Below are 20,312 nucleotides of genomic sequence, written 5' to 3'. Positions count from 1 at the left end.
GACGCCTCCTTTGAGAGCTCGGCTTGCCCTTTGACCTCCAAGGCTCGCAGTCCTGGGATCCAGGCTTCCTTCTGGGAGGGGCTTTGGGTGTGTGGCTCTGAGATGAAGGGTGGATCCATCAGCAGGCTGGGCCTCCTTTTCCCTGGGTACCAGTAAGAGGTGGGTCTGGGCTTGACAGGGCCAAATCCCCTGGGAGGTGTACTAGCAGCCAGCCCCCCGACCCCCGTTGGTTCCATACATGTCTTCCCCAGGCCTCTGTGGGGAACCTGCAACCCCCTGGAGTAGGGCAGGACCACCCTCACTGTCCGGGTGACATGCCTCTTCCCTCGGCTCAGACAGACAGACCACCGGGATGGGGGCCACACCTCGTCTGCCTGTGCCTTTGATGACACCTCAGCTTTCCCAGCTCAGACCTGGGATAATCAGAACACTGCCCTCAGGGGTGGTGGGAGGGCTCCTTGTGCCCCGGATGGTTGTCAGATCCAGGTCAGCACCCATCCCACCTCTTCCTGCTAGGAGGCATTTTGATTTGGGCTGCAGTCTTCCTACAAAATCTCCCTTTTTTGTTCTACGCTGGCCTCTGGCTCAGCCTGGAGGGAAGCAGTACAGTGAGGTGGAAAGAGCCCAACCCTTGGGAGGAAGCTGACCTGGGCTTGAACCCAACCCCGGTGGTCACTCTCCAGAGCTGGGAGTTTGCGTGTTTTGCTCATTTGAGAGCCCCCAGCCCCTAGACCACATGGTGGGTGCACAGTGCATATCCACTAAATTCACAAACACACGCTTACATGGTATTGTTACCAAAGAACAGATTGGTAAGAAACAAACACCAAGATAACCCCAAACCTCCGGCTTCTGCCCGGCCAGCTCGCCCTCACTGTGTATCTGTGTATGGAAGTTTAAATCTGGGGGACTTAAATATGATCTCGGGTGGCCTCAGCCTGCAGCGGCTTGAAGCAAGATTTCGGTTCCTGGTCAGAGATGGAAGTCAGGCTGTGGCAGTGAGAGCACTGAATCCTAGCCACAAGCCCAGTGGCCAGTGACAAGGCCCTGGCCCGTACAGCTTTGCAGAAATGAATACCCACAAAGATGGAAAGCAGTGAAACAAGAAAAGTACTTAATAGGAGGAAAAGGAGTACGTGTGGGTAGACACACAGGTGGGCTCACCTTGAGAGTCGCGCCCTTGTGGTAGTTTGAATCACTTTTATGGGGCATTTCTTCTGGGTTTCCTTTGGCCAATCACCTTGCTTTGGCTGGTTCTGTTGCGGTCCGGAAGCCACACGCCTGGAGTCGAGTTCCCCGGTAAATGCGACCCGTGTCCCAACCAAGGACACCCGAGGATCACCAACACCAAGTAGAAAGATTAGCAAAGGATTTATACAAGTACAAGTATAGAAGCTTACACAAACTGTCCGGACAGGGTCCCACTCGGAGAGAAGTGAGTGAGACCCCGACTAACAGCCGGGCGAGGCTTTTATACCCTTCACAGGGCGGGAAGTCCCCAAGGCGGGAGGGAGCTGTTTAATTTTGAATCAGCCAATCAGGAACCCCGTTCTTCCCACCCCAAGCAAGCAAGCAAGTTTCTTACGGAAGCCAGAAAGTGCTGTTAGCCCTGAAGCTGTTCTTCTGTTTCTTTCGTCACATTCCCCCCTTTTTCTAGGAACTAATCAAATCCTTGATTCCTGATCTTCCGTATTCAGGAGGTATGTTTCGTTTTGGGCTAAAGTTTGCCCAGTCAATCCGTCTGTTAGTGTCCACGTCCTCTGTGGTGTAGTCTCTCTTTATTCTGCTATGATGAATCCAAGTCCGGACACCGTCGACTTTAACAGCAGTCGGGGTACTCAACACAATCAGATGAGGTCCAGTCCACCTAGTCTCCAATGTCTGGGGGTTATGCTTCTTTACCCAGACTAAGTCTCCAGGTGGCAATGTGGGTTCCGGAAATTTTATTTTCAGTTTTTGTACAAAAGGTTTCCAGTGCAGTGGCTGCAATTTGTCTGACGCATGAGGGCCACCCGGAGGCTACTGGGTCCAGTTGTTTAGAGAGATAGGCTATCGGCCTTCACCAGGGCCCAAGTTTCTGAGTTAGTACTCCCCTTGCCACCCCGGTTCGTTCATATCAGGGTTGGGGAGTGCCAGAGCAGAAGGTGAGGTAAGAGCCCTTTTAATGTCCTGGAAGGCCTTCCCTTGTGTCTCAGTCCAGTTAATCTTGGTGGCTTTGGGGCCATTCTGGTTAACGCCCTTCAGGGCATCGTATAGAGGCTTGGCCAGCTCTGCAAATCTGGGTATCCAGAGCCGACAATAGCTCGCCATTCCCAAGAATTCTCTCAATTCCTTTCTTGTGGTAGGGGTTGGTAAGGTTAGGATGGCCTGAGTGCGTGGCTTTCCTAGCCATCTCTGTCCTCCTTTTAGGATATACCCTAAATAGTTTACTTGTTCTTGACAAATCTGAGCCTTTTTAATTGCGATATGTGGGCCTCTCACTGTCGTGGCCTTTCCCGTTGCCGGACGCGCAAGCTCAGCGGCCACGGCTCACAGGCCCAGCCGCTACGCGGCACGCGGGATCCTCCCAGACCGGGGCACGAACCCGTATCCCCTGCATCGGCAGGCGGACTCTCAACCACTGCGCCACCAGGGAGGCCCATGAGCCTTTTTAATTGAGAGTTTATAGCCTAAGTCCTGTAGTAACCTCATTAGGCCTTTTGTTCCTGTTAGACAATCCCGCACAGTTTTTCCAGCCACAAGTAAATCATCCACATATTGTAATAAGGTTACTTCGGGAAACTGGTTATGGAATTCGAAAACGAGTTTTTAACAGTTCATGTAACCCTGTAGATCCCAGATGCGTTCTCTCATGCAAGCGCCGAATCAACATCAGGCCTAGGTTCTCAGGAATAAAAACTCGGTGATCCCCGTCCTGCCCCCACAGGGGCAGTCAGGCATGACCAGGAAGGAGTGGGTGACTGCCTGCTTGCCCAAGTCCACCTTCCTGTCCGTGGTCCAAAAACAGCGTTGAGTCCCAGTGGCCCCCTGTAATCTATATCTTTCCTTCCTCCTCGTTATCTAAAATCCCCCCCTTTTTCTTTTGTATCCAGTCCAAATCCTTGGAATCAATAAAGAAACTTGGTTACAATAACCAGAATTATGAATGATTACGTTTAACATACCAAGTAATCTTAGTTAAATATTTTTCTTTAAGATACCTCAGGGGACCTCTAAAGTATCACAAAGTTAACTGGAAATCAAAAGAAACAATTAAAATTTGATATTTGGGAAGTTTGTCAAAAAGTTTTTAAACAGTTAGTCAAATAAGATCATAGGTCACTGTGAGACAATACTTATTCCTTAACCAAAGTTACAAAAGGTCTCAAAAGCAAATACAGATCACTTAAATGCAAAGAAACTCACACAGTCTGTTGTCAAAAGCAGCATTTTAAGAATACTTTGGGGGAAGAAACCAAATCCAGTCTTGTTCTAGCCCATTCCTAATAAAATCCATTTACCCAACTAAATTCAGTCCAATCTTAGAAAATCCTGATCATGTATTACTGTTTTCAGTATTTTTTAATCTCATTCGTCCCACCTTCTTTTACTGAAAACATACATCTTACCTTCCTTAAAAGTCTTTTTTTTTTACATTGAGTTACTTTTCTTGTTGACAGATTTATAACAGATGGAATAAGGTTTTATTTGACCTTTAGTAAACCTAGGTACAACAGAAGTATTATACTCAACATTGATGACTCTAAAGACATGTCTATATTAAACCAACAAGTTTAAGCCACCTTCAATACCAGATATCAGTTTAGTACTGAATATTTTTCAGATGACATGAACCTGAAATTCATTCTGGCCAGATTATTTTTTACTTCTGAGTATTTATGTAAGTGTTTGTTTTTTTTAAAAGCCAATTAAGTAGAGCTCTTCTATGAATTAATTTTTGGCAATACCATACACCTACAACACACATATAGATACGTATGAAAATACAAACACAGAGGTCTCATTGTTCCCATTCCAAAATTTCAGTCCTGAGTCAGGTACAACATAAAATCCATCAGTTACAAGGGGTTGGATTCAAATTGGGCTTCTGGCAGATGGAACAAATCAAGGTCACCAATCTAGATGGCTAAACCCTTTTTACTAGTGCTTATAGAAAAGACACTTAGGATTTCTATTTATCCTTGACAAGTCAAGTGTTAAGTTACTTTACCCTCTTTTTTTAAATTTGCATTTAAAAAGATGGCAGAGGGCTTCCCTGGTGGCGCAGTGGTTGAGAGTCCGCCTGCCAGATGCAGGGGACACGGGTTCGTGCCCCGGTCTGGGAAGATCCCACATGCCGCGGAGCGGCTGGGCCCGTGAGCCATGGCCGCTGAGCCTGTGCGTCCGGAGCCTGTGTTCCGTAACGGGAGAGGCCACAACAGTGAGAGGCCCGCGTACCGCAAAAAAAAAAAATAAAAAAAATAAAAAGATGGCAGAGATAAGGGTTTCTTAGAAGACCAGATAGGACATTTGTATCAAAGTTTTCCCCTTTGTTTAATACTTACAAGTCTCTTAAGATAAATAGGGGTTTGGGGAGTGGTAAAAGGATTGGTGGGCTTTGGATTATTTTTGGAGCCAAACCTCTGGTCCTGTAAAGACTACCTTTGTAAAACAAGGACAGTTTTGTTTTGTTTTTCAAAGAATTGAGTTGTTATCTCAATGACATTGAAGGACTGACATACTCATTCACCTATGTTGGAAAGTTTTACTTTTCCTCATTTAGCTTAGGGGAGAAGGCCTCTTTTAAAATTCCTATCAGGCTAAAGTCCATTTCCCAAAAGCGGCCTGCTTCGCTGCCTCGATACCGATGCAGTTTCTGGTGTTGTGAGTTGGCCCCTTCGTTTACTTGTGCACAAGTCACACATTGCCTAGTGACTGAGAACACTTTTTTATTTTAATACCTGCCTTAACTGTCTCTTCTCAGTTTATAAGTTCTTCCCTTCAAAACCATCTAATTTTTGTAATTTCCTTCGGATATCTGGGGCCGACTGTGTCACAAAGGCCAAGTTAATTGCCCGCCTGTTTCCTGGTGCCTCAGGGTCTATGGGGGTCCATAGCCTGTAAGTCTCCATCAGCCTTTCCAGGAAGGCGGCTGGAGACTCTGTGGCTCCCTGGGTCACCTCTGTAACCTTGGACATATTAGTTGGCCTTCGTGCTGCCGCCCGAAGCCCTGTTAACAGAGCCTGGCGAAAACGGGCCTAAGCCCCTCGTCCCTCCTCCGTGTTAGGATTCCATTCCGGTTGGGTACTAGGGAGCACGGTTTCAATTAGGTTGGGGTTATCAGTGGGCCATCCATCTGGACCAAGTACCTGTTTACGGGCCCCCCACATGATTTTTTTCTCTTTCTTCCGTGGTAAACAAAACCTGTAACAACTGCTGAGAATCATCCCAGGTCGGCTGGTGAGTTACAAATATAGTTTCTAACAGTGATATTAATGCTTGTGGTTTCTCAGAAAATGGAGGATTTTGTAATTTCCAATTATATAAATCAGTCGTGGAGAATGGGGCGTAAGTAAGAAAAGGCTGTGCCTCCCCTGGTCTAGGTGCTTGTTGCCGCAGAGGCAGAGCAGTGGGTCGCGGTTCAGTCAAGTGATCTCTAGACCGGGTACGCGGTCTCCTGGGCTGACCTGGGAGGATGTCGTCATGGGGCCGGTATCCGCCGAGGGAGGGACATAGGGAGGGGGAGGAGCAGACGCCTCGGGAGGAGGGGTTTCTTCTTCTTCCTCTCCCTCCCCTACAAGAGGAGGGGGCGGGGACTTGGAGCTTTTAACATTAGGTTTTTTCCCGTCCGCCATCTTGGCGGCACATATGTTATCTTTAGATCTTGCTTCCTTTCTGTTGGTAGCTCCCGGCGGGGGCAACCAGGGCTTCAGCCAGTCAGGTGGTGTCTCCACGAGACCCCGCCAACACTCAATATAAGGAATCTGATCATCATGTACCTTAAAGACAATATCTTCCACCGCAGCTATAACCGGAATAAAGAACGTACCTTCGGATGGCCATCCCACCTCAAATGTCGGCCATTCCAATTCACAAAAGGTGCAGAGGGTTTCCGGGGATACAGAGGCCCCGAATTCCCTGGCGATCTGGCGGAAGTCTCTGAAGTGGTCCAGAACTAGGCTCAGGGGTTCTGCATCCGGGACATACCTTGTCCCATTGTTAAATTTCTGCTGAGCTAAAGGTTTTAGCCCAAGCACAAAGCCAAAGTGTCCAAGCAAATGCAAGAGCACACACACGAGTGACAAAAGACAGAAGGGGAGAACAGCAAGTTTTGACACAATCCCAGTTCAAAGTCGGGACAAAAGAATATCGAAACCGACTTTGAATTCCCAAGGAGGAATCGCGGCGTCCCGGGACTCCTCCGGACTCCAGGCTTAACGTCGCGTCCGACAAGCCTTAATGGAGTCTCCTAGTTCCTTGCCGGCAAGCCAAGGGTCACAAACTTACCCGAGGAAGGAGCAGGCGGTGGCTTCGGAGGAGGGACCCTGTTTCAGATCTTTAACCTCCACTTCGAGTAGTCCAAAGACAGGGAGGGACCCTGTTTCAGATCTTTAACCTCCACTGTCCGATCCCGGACGAGCCCCCAAATGTTGCGGTCCGGGAGCCACACGCCTGGAGTCAAGTTCCCCGGTAAATGCGACCCGTGTCCCAACCAAGGACACCCGAGAATCACCAACACCAAGCAGAAAGATTAGCAAAGGATTTATACAAGTACAAGTATAGAAGCTTACACAAACTGTCCGGACGCGGTCCCACTCGGAGAGAAGTGAGTGAGACCCCGACTAACAGCCGGGCGAGGCTTTTATACCCTTCACAGGGCGGGAAGTCCCCAAGGCGGGAGGGAGCTGTTTAATTTTGAATCAGCCAATCAGGAACCCGGTTCTTCCCGCCCCAAGCAAGCAAGCAAGTTTCTTACGGAAGCCAGAATGTGCTGTTAGCCCTGAAGCTGTTCTTCCATTTCTTTCGTCACAGTTCTAAGTCTGTATTTGGTTTATCTCAGGGTTCCCCCATGTGTGCACACGCATCTCTTAGCCAAGATGGATTCCAGCAAAGAGGCCAATGGGTAGGTTGACATCACCAACTATGGGGTGGAGGCCCCTCCCTTTTTGACCTTCAAGGGGACTTTCTGTGCGTGTGTAGTTGAGGAGGTCTCCTTGACTTCGAGAATGAGGAATGTGTGGCCTTTTATCTCTTATCTGGGCAGGGCTCAGCTTCTCCCTCCTGCTATTTTGGAGCATCTGGTCCACAGGGGACGAACTCCAGCTGCTCAGCCTGGGGCCCATCTATCTCCTGCCTCAAATCCAGGCAGACAGATGCCTCCTGGGCAGCCTCTCAGGAAGTTGCAGCAGGGCGGGGGCTCTCAACCTCCTCACTGATCATAAGTCCCTCCTGCCTGATCCACAGTCAGCCTGCCCGGATTCCTTCTCCTGCTGGGTCTGGCACAGCATGCTGCCTGTTCTCAGGAGCCCCTTTGGGGGGCCTCTGGCCTGGGTGCCCTCACAGTGCCCAGCAGCTGGGCCTGGCCCCTGTGCACCAGGAAAGCCCAGCTAATCGCACACATGGGCCCTTCTGCTCGCAGGCCGATTTGCATTGGGGGTGTATCCCTGGTCTCACAGGGGTCTGGTTCTGGCGCTCTGCTCTCTGTGTTCCTCCTAAGCCATGTCTGCTTCCCACTCTGGCTCCTTGTCTTCTGGAAACTATGAGTTTGGGGCCTTCGGGTGGTGCTTAGGTCACAAGGGTGGAGTCTTCATGAATGGGATTAGTGCTCTTATAAAAGAGACCCCACAAAGTTCCCTAGCTCCCTTCTGCCAAGTGAGAGTCCTAGAAATCTGTGAACAAGAAGAAGGTCTTCACCTGACTATGCTGGCACCCTGCTCTTGGACTTCTAGCCTCCAGAACTGTGAGCGACGCATTTCCGTTCTTTGTAAGCTACCCAGCCTGTGGTATTTTGTTGTAGCAGCCCGAACAGACCAAGACGGTCTATCTCCCTACCTGCCGGACCTCTGAAGGCAGCTGCTGTGTCCTGTACTTCTTTGAATCGGCCCTTATGTGAGTGTGTCCTGCATTTATGTTGAATGACCTGAGTACAGAGGGTTTCAATGACTTGAAATCTAGGGCAAATGACTTTTCAAGCCTCCAGATAGGAACACTAATCTTTTAATCTTAGTGTGGCAGTATGCAATTGAGTTGTGTTGGGACAGTAACAATCCAGGCAGCTTAATAAATGCCATGTGGAGTGGGATCTCAGGCAGAACTTGTTCTGTGAGCAATTTTGAACTATCACGAGGAGGGAGGTAATACAGAATGAGCGTGGGGCATGGTGTCTGGGGCTGGAATGCCCGAGACCCAGCCTGGAGATCCCTTTTATGGGTCTAAGGGTGCTGGTTTGGATGGACACACTCAAACAGCATGCACACAGAAAAGCTTGAGTCCTCGGCAAAGTGAAGGCTCATGGGTGTTTTTAACTTGTGTCTGATGATGAAACACAATGAATCCCAGAACCCACTGATGATGGATGCTTAGTTTCTCTGCACATGGAAGTAAAGGATGGACTCTTTTGGCCCAGGACCTCAGGCAATGCCCAGGGTGTAGGAGAGGAACTCCTCCAGCAGAAATGGCAGCTTTTCATCTGAATGTGCTTCTTAATGCTCATCCCAAGGTGGCCTTCCGTGGGCACCCTGGCAGCGAGGGGCCCCTAGGGCAGGATGCCAGTCAGAACCTGCTGGGAGTGTTGTTACCATGCAGATTCCCAGGCCCTGCCCAGGCCTACTGAACTGGAGACTTTGGGGGAGGAGGTGGGCATTCATAGCTTTTGGAAGGTTCCCAGGTGTCTCTGAGGTCACCGGCTCAGCCGGCCTGCAGAGTGACATTTGGGATCTACTGCCAGGGCAGGAGAACGCCCAGCAGATTGACCTTGGAGGCAGTGTGACTTTCATCAGTGATGTTTGACAGTGTCACCTCCCTCCCTCAGCTAGTGACCTTTCTGATTAAAGGTAGAGCTTATATTGACTGAATGCCTACTATGTGCAACTCTGTGAATTAGGAACTGTAATCATCCCCATTATACAAATGACACAGCTGAGGCACAGAGGGGCTTGAGTAACTGGCTCAAGATGGAACCCGGGCTGGAGGGTGGCAGAGCCCGGCATTCCAACCTGGCCTGCTAACTGCACGCCAGCTGCTACCTGCACTCTGGACTGCCTTCTAGATGCGGTGTCCTGCAGTCCCCAGAGGGGTGTTAGCAAGGGCTGGAGTAGCATTACAGGCACTGCTGTTACTGGCTGAGTGTCCTTGGAAGGCCACTCCCCCCTCAGGCCCTGGCCCCGTTATTCCATGGCTGACTCTCAGAGCTGCCCCTCAGGCCTGAGGCCCCCCACTTCCTTTGCACTTGGTTCCACAGGGGACTGAGCTGTCATCCAGGTAAAGAGATGGGGCCGCCTTGCTTTCCCTTTCCAATTTGGGCTCCCACCTCTGAAGAGAAACACCTTTCCTGCTTCCTCATTTTGTAAAATAAGTTTTAAATTAAACTGTATCTGATACTGTGCTCATTGTAGTAAATTTGGAAAGTCAAAAGTGTAATGATACAGAAAATTCACCACAGCTTTCCCATTCGCTCTTAGCATTAGCACATTTTTCTATCCGTTTTTTTAAAACTTGTTTTCTCTTTCTTTTTTTTTCTTCCAGTTTTATTGAGATATAATTGACATACAGCACCATTATAAGTTTAAGGTGTACAGCATAATGATTTGTTCTTTCTCTAAACTGAGCTCATACTGTAAATAAAGTTTTGTATTCTGGTTTTGGTTCAATATTAAATCAAAAACATTTCCCCGCATGATTAAAACAGCTTTTTTGTTAACATATTTTTCATAGTTGCTTTATGTCCCATTGATGTGATAATTTAATACTTAACCACTTTCTACATTTGGGTTGCTTTCCCATTTCCTGCTTGGATGTGAATGCCTGTCAGACATCTTTATGAGTCAGTTTTTATCCACATCTTTGAGAGATTATGTAGAAGCATTATCTGTGGGTTGTTACAAAGGCTCTTAATTCAAATTTGCAAATTGCTTTCCTGAAGACTTGTGCTAACTTGTCTTCCTGCCCTTGTGAGTTAATATTTGACCTCAAAGAGATGCTATGGGTCCTCGATTCTGAAGTGACCCTTCAAATTAAATTGGGGCAGAAAGGACAAGGGAGCAGCCCATTTCTCCATGATGGGGAGCCCCCCAGGATGTTCAGCCTCTATTAAGGGAGCATGTGCTCTGTTGGATTAAGAGGATAAAGCTCACTTTTAGGCAGATTGGGCAGGTCGTATTTGCCTGTTAAGCCTGCCCTTTGTAATAGATTTCATTTTAGACGGTCCATTGCCCACCCAACGTCAGAGAGTTTCACATAGGAATGGCTTTTAGGTTTTGATAATGTTTCTGCTCAATCACTTAGAAGAGTCATTATTTTTTCTTTTTAAGTGTTCCAACTTTCCATGTCCCTTCCCCGCTCAAGATCCAGCCCCAGAGTGCTTGAAGGAGCGGAGGGCTGAGCACCACTGCCGGTGTCATCTCAGCGTCACGTAGGCCCCAGGATGTCTTGGCGTGCGTGTGCGCACACACGGACACACGCACGCATGCGCGCGCACCACCTGGCGAGTGTAGGAGAAAGTGAGCTGCAGTCTGGGCACTGCCACGCCCCCTCCCTTCTGTGCTCGGGATGGACTTATCCGTTAACCCAGCACTGGTTTTCTGTTGGACCTGGGTACCTCTTCAGAAAACTACTCAATGCTTTACCCCAGGAAGTCGTTGCCATTCAAAATAAATTAAAATGACCGATACTTTGCACAGAAAACTGAAGTGCATCTCCATCCCCATCTAGCGTACCTCCTAGGCTGTTGCGCTGTGAGCTCGTTGTCCCCCTTTCCCCACCCCGGTCCCCTCCCTGTCCCTTCCCCGAGCTTCTTGCAGGAAGGAAATAGAAATGAGAGACTGGGTGACCGCTGGTGGGCTTTACGTGGCCCTCGGTGATATTTTGAGGTGTAGCGGTCCACGCAGAACCTTTCAGCTCCCGCTTCACCAATGGCTGCGTTACCTGCTTGTGCTTCAGGCTGCTGTGCCCCTCTCCATCCTGAACTCAGCTGGGGCTGCTGGTAAAGTGTCAACTTTCATGTCTTGGACTGTCCATGTCTCTTCTTGCCCGCCTGTAGTGGGTTTTTTTTTTTTTTTTTGCTATAGGCTCCTCTAAGGAGTCATTTTCCAAGGGTAAACTTAGGAAGCTGATGGGAGCCGAGGGAGCTTTTGAGGATGGGGAGGCAGGTGGCAGGTGGCCCTCTGGGCGTGAAATGCCCACATCTTCTCCCTGCTCCTGCCTGCCCTTCACCAGCTCTGCTCCACGGGGGACCTAAGCCATTAGCAGCCACAAGTTGGGCTCTGGCTGATGGGGCTTCTTGAGACCCAGTGGACTCTCTCGGGAAAGTACGCGGGGTCCTCATGTCCAAGGCCTCCTCCCCATGTGCACTGTGAGGGCCTCACAGTGGGGACCACCCCTGACAATGCTGCTTCTTCCCTCAGTGCTGACTTTTGGAAATGCACAACTGGCCATGTTGCCGATCGTCATTCACCAGTAGTTACGGAACTCCTCTGAGCAGGCACCATTCTAGTGCTTGGCATCCCTTGCTTTCATGAGCCTACATTCTTGGGGGAGGCAGAGGGATTAATGAGAAACACAATGTGTTTCATAATTCATAGAGTGTGGTGGAAGTGATTAAGTGTAACAGAGACGAAGTAGGACAGTGTCAGTGGCCTGGGGGTGCCAATTGTAATTTTACCTAGGTGCCACGGCGAGCTTCTGGCATTTCGGCAGTCTCGAAGGAGCTGAGGGTGTTGACCGCGCAGATGTCTGTGGAAAGGATGTTGCAGGCAGAGGGAGCAGTAAATGCAAAGGCCCTGGGGCAAGCATGAGCCACAGTGGGGCCGCGTGGCTGGAGAGCTCAAGGGCACCTGAAGGGAAGGCATTGGAGACAGCTGGGGCCAGGCCCACGGGGCCTGCGAGCCTTCGCACAGACTCAGGCTATCACTCTGAGCGAGGCAGGAGCCTGGCTGGGGTTGTGGGGATGGACTGTGGACACCCCGTTGGGAGGAGTGGGCAGTGATCCAGATGGATGCTGACAGCAGATGGGACAAGGGGGTTAGCTGTGAAGGTGGTGAGAAGTGGCCAGATGCTGAATGCATTTTGAAGGTAGGGTTTTTGACCCAAGCAGTCAGAAGCATGGTGTCGCCATCACAGAGATGGCAAAGGCTGTGGGTGGCACAGGTTTTGGGGCAAGGTGGGCATGCAGAGCTGGAGGAGGTGCTCACCAGCACCCAGGAAGCTGGGCTGATGGATGGGTGGCAGGCTGCGGGCCGAGGTTGGTGTCAGCCTGTGGAGGCTCTCTGCCGAGGCTTGTTTCCTCTGTGTAGCGGGACAGTTGTCAGGTGAGGGTGAGGTTGGTGAAGGTGTTGGAGCGTTTGGGAAGAGACAAGCAGGAGACAGCACCACAATGCTGTGTAGAAGAGGGCAGCCCTGGGGCACGGTGGGGACACACGTGAGCTTCGTGCTGTGGTGGGTGAGTGGAAGAAAGCAGCAAAGCAGGGTGATGGAGGGATGAAGGGGTCACCCAGCAGGCAAAGGGCATGGTCAGCAGGTGCTGGCGTGCGTGGAATGTATGAAAACAAATCTGTAATGACAACGGGGGCTGGAATGGCCAGGTATGAGCTCTTCTTTGCTTTATTACATAGTTGTATGTGTTTCCCCACTTCTTTCTTATCTCTCATCCACTCCTCGCTAATATAAAACACAAATGATAGCATCTCAAATGGGAATGGTGACTGAGCTGGAAAAGGGATGCGTGTTCTCCAGAGACAGAACCAAGGCCTTTGCCCCTTCCCTTTCTGAGTGGGTTTGCATGAGGGATGTGGGGAGGTGAAGCCACATTGCTCCTGTGGTTTGGATGAGGCTTAGTTGGCAAAGGTGGAGACTGTCCTGTCCCTTGCAGGCTCTGTATCTCTTCTGCATTCTCTTCTGCATCGCTGCAGGTCAGGCACCCAGAACTATACTTCGTAGGGTCCCCTTTCTCAGGGTCTGGCAGAGACAGCTGAAGGGAGGCCCTGGCATGAGGCCCGGGAGGTGGAAGAGAAAGGGACCCTGCGCCTGCAGGGTGGCAGTGGGTGACAAATTCTGAGAGCCGGCTGCTCAGTGAAGGGGGCACCAGGACAGTTTCTGTGGCCTCCTTGACCCTCGCTCCCAGCCTTCCAGCAGTTGTGAAAGCCTTCAGTTCTCTGCTAATAAGTGGGATACCTCGAGAGGCTCCTGGGATGTTCACCAAACCCCGCCTGATGCACCCTGGCAGGCCGCTGTTGTGGGATGCTGGGCCACGTGCCCCGACTGTGCCAGAGAGGGGAACGTGGTTACTGATAATCCCTGGACAAGTGGACACAGGCGCCCCACCTGCCCTCTCTGTAGGGAGGGGTGGAAAGGCCGTGAGGGGCTCCGGGGTCACTTAGGGAATGGTACAGTGCCTACATGCCGAGTTAGATGGATTTACAGATGGTTTTCTCTATGTCTAAGGTTTCCTCATAAAACCGATGAGTAGTCTTAAAATATTTCTACTAATAAACTGTGGATTGATGCTAATAGTAATAACAAAAGCAGAAGCCATAAGAAATGGCAGAACAGGCACTTGTACTCCCAGCAGGGACTTTTTAAAAAATTTTAACATCTTTATTGGGGTATAATTGCTTTACAATGGTGTGTTAGTTTCTGCTTTATAACAAAGTGAATCAGTTATACATATACATATGTCCCCATATCTCTTCCCTCTTGTGTCTCCCTCCCTCCCACCCTCCCTATCCCACCCATCCAGGCGGTCACAAAGCACCGAGCTGATCTCCCTGTGCTATGTGGCTGCTTCCCACTAGCTATCTACCTTATGTTCGGTAGTGTATATATGTCCGTGCCACTCTCTCACTTCGTCCCAGCTTACCCTTCCCCCTCCCCGTGTCCTCAAGTCCATTCTCTTCGTCTCCAGCAGGGACTTTTGTTGCTTCTGCATTATGGAGTGAAAACGTTGCTGAGCTGGTTAGATATATATTTGTATCATTAATAAAATTGTAAGAAATTATGTAATTTTAAAATAATTGTCTAGGTAATGTTTATCTCACCAATCAAGATGATATTCTCAGTGCGTGTAATTATCCAGCAGGTTAGGAGAGAAGCACATGGTTATCAGCCTTGGATGGAGAGGCCCATCTGTGTCCTCCCCCAGTGGGGGTGCGGTGGGGGGCAGCTCTGAGGAGTGGGTTGTGTGGACATGGGGGGAAGTTAGATGCTGAAAGGCTATCTTGATCTTTCCATTGTATTCTCTAACTGGTAATTTTCTACCGAAAGCTAATTATTGTTGGACATAATTCTATGTTTAGACACTTAACTAAATTCTCTTATTGTTCAAATAGCTTTTCAATGCATTCTCCTGGTCCTTCCACGTATACAAATAATAATAGTTTTGCTTCCTTCTTCCCAATTTTTATATTGAGCCACTAGCCTCAGACTGAACTCTGTATCAGCAAAGAATAGAATTTGAATGCATGTGTAAGCTATTCTAGAACTTAAAAAAAGACAACACCAAAATTATTTCATGGAGCTAGCATAAAATTCAGCCCAAAACCTGATAAAAAGAACACAGAAGTAAAAATTCATATTGATTGATGCAAACACTTGAAATTAAGTTTTAGCAAATGAAATCTCTAAAAATATTTTTAAAATAATGCAGTACAACACATTCCAAGAATGCAAGAATATTTTACTGCCAGGAACTAATTAATATTAGAAAAAAGAATTGGGAAGTAATTTCCTGTATTAAGGAGTCTCTAGGAAAATAAAACACCATCTATGATTATCTCTATTAAAGCCAAAATGGCATTTGATAAAAATGTATAGTCACATCTAAAATAGGAATAGGTAAACACTCCCTCCATGTAGTAAGAGAAAGAAACTCAAACAAGAAACCAGCTTCCACGGAACAGGGACACACTGAGAGACTGTCATTAATGGCAGAAACAGGTAAAGATGATCATTTTCATCATGCTTCTTTGACACTGTCCTGAAAGGACTAGTTAATAGAGCTAGAAAATAAAAAGGAATAAGACATAAAAATTGGGAAGGGAGTAAAATTGTCATTATTGCCAGGTGACTTAGCTGTGTACCTGAAACAAGCAGGAGAACCTAGTGAGAACTTTTTGAAAAATAAGGGAATTCAGTAAAGTGTGTGATTATGGAATTGATATACAAAATATTTCCCTAAAATAATTCATTTGCTAATTTCTTCTATATTCTACATATTTTTCCTATATTCAAATTAGGTAACTCATGTTTTCCTGGAAAGTCATCCATTTCTTCCAGGTTTCATATGTATTTGCATGGGTTTGAGCAAAATTTGCTTTTATTATGATTTATACATTTTTTTCTGTGGTTATTTCCCATTCTCACTTCTCATTTGGGGCAAAAGTTTGCTTTTGCTTTTTTCTTGACTGGATCAGTGTGCTGGCAATTCTCTCTTTGCCCCTACCCCATCTGTTTTTCCGCCCAGTTCTGTCCTATCCGGTTCCAGGAGGCCGAGCTGTGTGGCTGAGTCACCTGAGCAGCCTTGCGGCAGCCTGGCGCCCAGATAGGTGGGGCAGCAGGAGGAAAGCAGTGTCACGGCCTTTCTAGGCCCGGCGCACTGCAGCCCCTGCCCTCACCTGGTTCACATCTACATGTCACTTCCTCATTTCTTCAGTTCTGGGGCGGGGGCTGGGTGTGTGGGACGTGACTTCACCTGGAGCTTGTCCCAGGTACCCTTCTTCCCCTCACCCTGCCCACACCTCTGGGAGTAGGTGGGCCCTTGAGGTCTGTAGGTGCCACTGTTTGTCAATGTCCCATGGGTGTTGAAAAGGCGGGAACATTCAGTTTGCTGGGCAGGGTTCGAAACTTGTTGATTCATTTTGTGACCTAGACCCCTACCCTTAATCTTCTGCCATTGCATTTCTGTGATTGATTAGATATAGGCAGAGAGAGGTGAGTTCAATCTTTTTGCTACTGTTGTGTTTCTATTTCTCTGCGTATTTACTTAGTTTTTCCTTTATAATTTGGTGCCGCATTTGTTGGCACATACGTTTTCCTGACAGTTAGGGCTTTATTGCATATTATCCTCTTGATCATTATCAAGTGTCTTCCTCTCCATAATGCGTCCCCTGAACTGTCTTGACTGATTGTGCTTTCACAGCCCCAGCTTTGCTCACCACACTTTGCCCATCCATTTACTCTCAGGCTTCTCAGCGGCTTTGCTTAGGTGCAGCTTTTTTGTTTTTTCAGCAAGTGGATTTTTCAAATATAATCTTAAAGGTATGAATTTATCCAGTTATTGAATATCTGTCAAGTTTGATCTTAGTTCTATTGTCTTTTTTATGTTACTTTACTGGGTGTTAATGTTTTTTTTGTGTGTGTGTGTAGTTTGAATGTTTTCTGCCAGTAATATGGAGATTGATTGTCTTACATTTTAGCTTTATATTTGTACAAATATTGAAAACTCCATTTCTTGATTTATCAACCTTCAGCCAGTTTTTGACAACCCCGAATGAAACATGAGAAAGAGAAAAGATTTAGACTTTCTTCCAAATCCCTTTCCTGCTTATAGCTCCAAGTTTGGTTAGTTTATATCATTCTCATGTGGCTAATGTCAGAATATTGACCTGCTGGAATCATATTTTGACTCTCTTTAGCCCTGATTCTGTAAGTAACCCACTGCCAGGCTATCTCTAGTTCTTGTACCAGGCATCTCCAAGTATGTCTTGGCTGGCTGGCTGGTTGTTTTTAGGACTTTCTAGAGACCTTCATGGGTGCAATATTTTGGGTACTTGCATATTTGAGGTTGCTCAACTTAGTATACATTGCTCAACTTAGTATACATTTTTTAGGTCACATTTTATTTCCCACAAATGTTGAATACATTCCTTTGTGGTCTTCTGGAATTTAGTGGTGCTGGGAAAAATCTGAAGGCAGCCAAATTTCCTTCTTTGTAAGGAGTTACATGTTTTAGTTTTATTTTTTGCCTGGATGCCTAAAGACTTTCTTTTCTATCCTTGATAAAGCTTACTAGGATATGCTTTAGTGTTGCTTTCCTGTATCATTTTCTTCTGGAATATGGAGTGCCCTTTCAATCTGTAGCTACAATTCTTCCTTTTTTCCCCCCAGAAATATTCCCTTCTCATTTACCTTTGAATATTTTTATTTCCATTTGGTAGATTCTGTATTTTAGGGATACCAATTATCCATAAGTTGGCTACTTGTTGTTTGCTCTTCATGTCCACTGATTTTTAAAAAAAAATACTTTAATCAATTTGTCTCTTTATTCTGCATTCTTTTTTTTTTTTTGCAGTACATGGGCCTCTCACTGTTGTGGCCTCTCCCGCTGCGGAGCACAGGCTCCGGACACGCAGGCTCAGTGGCCATGGCTCACGGGCCCAGCCGCTCACGGCATGTGGGATCTTCCCAGACCGGGGCATGAACACGCATCCCCTGCATCGGCAGGTGGACTCTCAACCACTGCACCACCAGGGAAGCCCTGCATTCATTTTGATTATATTGCAGTATTTCCTCTTTGCCGGAAATGTGATAATCTATCCTGTCTTTTCTTTGCTATTTTTTTTTTTTATAAATTTATTTTCGGCTGTGTTGGGTCTTTGTTGCTGCGTGCAGGCTTTCTCTAGTTGTGGTGAGTGGGGGCTACTCTTCATGGCAGTGTACAGGCTTCTCATTGTGGTGGCTTCTCTTGTTGTGGAGCACAGCCTCTAGGCAAGTGGGATTCAGTAGTTGTGGTTCACAGGCTCTAGAGCCCAGGCTCAGTAGTTGTGGCACATGGGCTTCGTTGCTCCGTGGTGTGTGGGATCTTCCCAGACCAAGGCTTGGTCCCATGTCCCCTGCTTTGGCAGGTGGATTCTTAACCACTGTGCCACCAGGGAAGTGCCCTCCTTTGCTATTTTTAATTTATTTATTGGTTCAGAAAGTCACTCCATTTGTTTCCTTATCTCTTTAATCTCCCCTTGTTATGCTGTTATACCATTTTAATCATTTAAACAATCTGAAAATACCCTATAGTGTACAGAGCCCTTCCATATTCATTATCTCATGTAATCCTTATGATAATTTTGAAGAGCAGGTATTACCTGTTCCCCCCAACATTTTATTCTAAAAAATTTCACGTATGGAAATGATGACAGAATTTCACAGTGAATCTCCATCTATCCATGCCTAAATTCCATCTACATTGTACCATATTGCTTTATCACTGTTTCTCTATCCTTCTTTCTTTCCACCCATCAATCCTTCTTATTTTTGATGCCTTTCAAAGTTGCAGACATCAGTACACATCCCCCCAAATACCTCAGCAGAGTCATCTATTTTCAAATTCATTCATTGCCTTTCGTTGTGAAAGCAGTCTTTGCTGTTCCCTCCAAACTGCTGGGCAGAGCTGCACCCAGAGTGCTTCCTCCTGGCTCTGAAGACGGATGCCACCACAGCACTCAGGACTCCTGCATCTCCTCTCCTTCCCCGCTGTCCTCATCCTCCCTGCCCCCCATACTTTCTGTGATTATTCAGTTGGTTCCTTAGCCACTAGGAGCTGTGCCACCATAGCAATTCCAGCTCATGTCACTTCTCCCTTTTTTCTCCTTTGCTTTCTGAAATTTATGTTACAGACCTCAAATTCATAATAAATTAAACTAAGTTTTATTCACTTAGTAATGAAATGTGACACAGGCCCCTCCTGGTTGCTGCAGTGGGCGAGGCTGGGATGGCCAGCAAGGTCACTGTGCATCCACGTTTCCAGCACCACAGGACCTCTCAGAGCAGGCGATGGTCCTCTGTTCCACTGCCTCTGAAGAGCCAGGAGCTGGGGAACCAATGCTGAGCACAAATGCCGATGGAGCTGTTCTTCACCCCTGCTCCGAGGGAATGTCTTTCTCGGCCCACTCAGGATGCCACTTCAGTTCAGGAAGGGACCTACCAGAGAAAGGAAAGGAGAAGAGAAAGAGCAGTGTTTTTCCTCAGCTCATCCGGGTGAGCCTATCACCCAAGGAGAGAATCACGTGATACAAAAGATAATCAACTTTAGAGAGAATTGGTCACAGGACAGGACCCTGAATTTCTTAGAGGACAACATCCCCAGTGGTCAAACAGGCACAGAACAGCGTGCTCAGTGGCCATGTCTGGAGAGTTGCCACTTAACTCAACCAAGGAGCACAGCTAGAAAGGGCATGACAAGGACCAGAGTGACCAGGGCAGGTGACACAGAGTCTCGCTCCCTGCTGGGAGGACTGCACCTCAGCTCTACCTTTGGAGGCCAGTTGGGCCCTAATAAAACTGAATAAACATCAAACCTATAACCCAGAAATTCTCCTGTGAGGAGCCCTTCCCAGGGGAACTCCTCCGTGGGAAGATGTGAACATGGCCATGAGCTGAGCATTGTTTACAGTACTGAAAATTCATAATGTCCACCAGGAAGGAACTGGCTGAATAAATTGTGCTATAATAACATGCACACATTTGAACAGCGATTAAAATAAATGAGCTAGATTTATAGGAATCAACTGCATGAGAGCTTAAAGCTGCAGTATGAACAGAGTGAGTGAAGAAAGCATGTTTCAGAATTATAAATTCAGTACGACTTTATGGAAATAGTAAAAACAATAAAGCTCTGCTATCTTGTCTTTTTGGATGCATATCCATAGAGCAAAATAAGACTGTTAGGATGGGAAGAACACATACCAGCTTCAGATGGGGTGTGCCTGTCAGGCCAAGGAGAGGGAGTGGGGCTGGGGGAGGGGTACCCAGCAGATGCAATCGTAGCTGCATGATTTTATTGCTTTAGAAATCTCCCAGGCACTTTTGGAGATGTTAACATCTGTTAATTGCAGGTGGTGAGTACACAGGCAGTAGTAGTTCTCTTTGTAATTTTTCATAGTCTGGAAGTATCATGCGTTCTCTTCCCTCATTTCAGTAAAAAAGTCCTGGAGCCCTTTGTGGTGGAGGGGAATGTGGCTGAGCACAGAGGCTGAGGCAGAAGAGCCTGGCTGCTGAGTTCCTGGAGGGCTGCGTGTCCCCTGCTGGGCTGTGAGCCTGTGAACCCAGGGCCAGGGTAATTCATTTCTGATTCCCAGACCTGGCCCGGGGTAGTACGGCAGCTCTTCGGGTCATCTTGTCTGGAATGAACA

The sequence above is a fragment of the Lipotes vexillifer genome, unplaced genomic scaffold (assembly GCF_000442215.2).
Source record: "Lipotes vexillifer unplaced genomic scaffold, Lipotes_vexillifer_v1.1 scaffold158, whole genome shotgun sequence".
Lineage (NCBI taxonomy): Eukaryota > Metazoa > Chordata > Mammalia > Artiodactyla > Lipotidae > Lipotes > Lipotes vexillifer.
The sequence above is the reverse complement of the archived record's forward strand: the minus strand, read 5'-3'. Positions refer to the sequence as shown.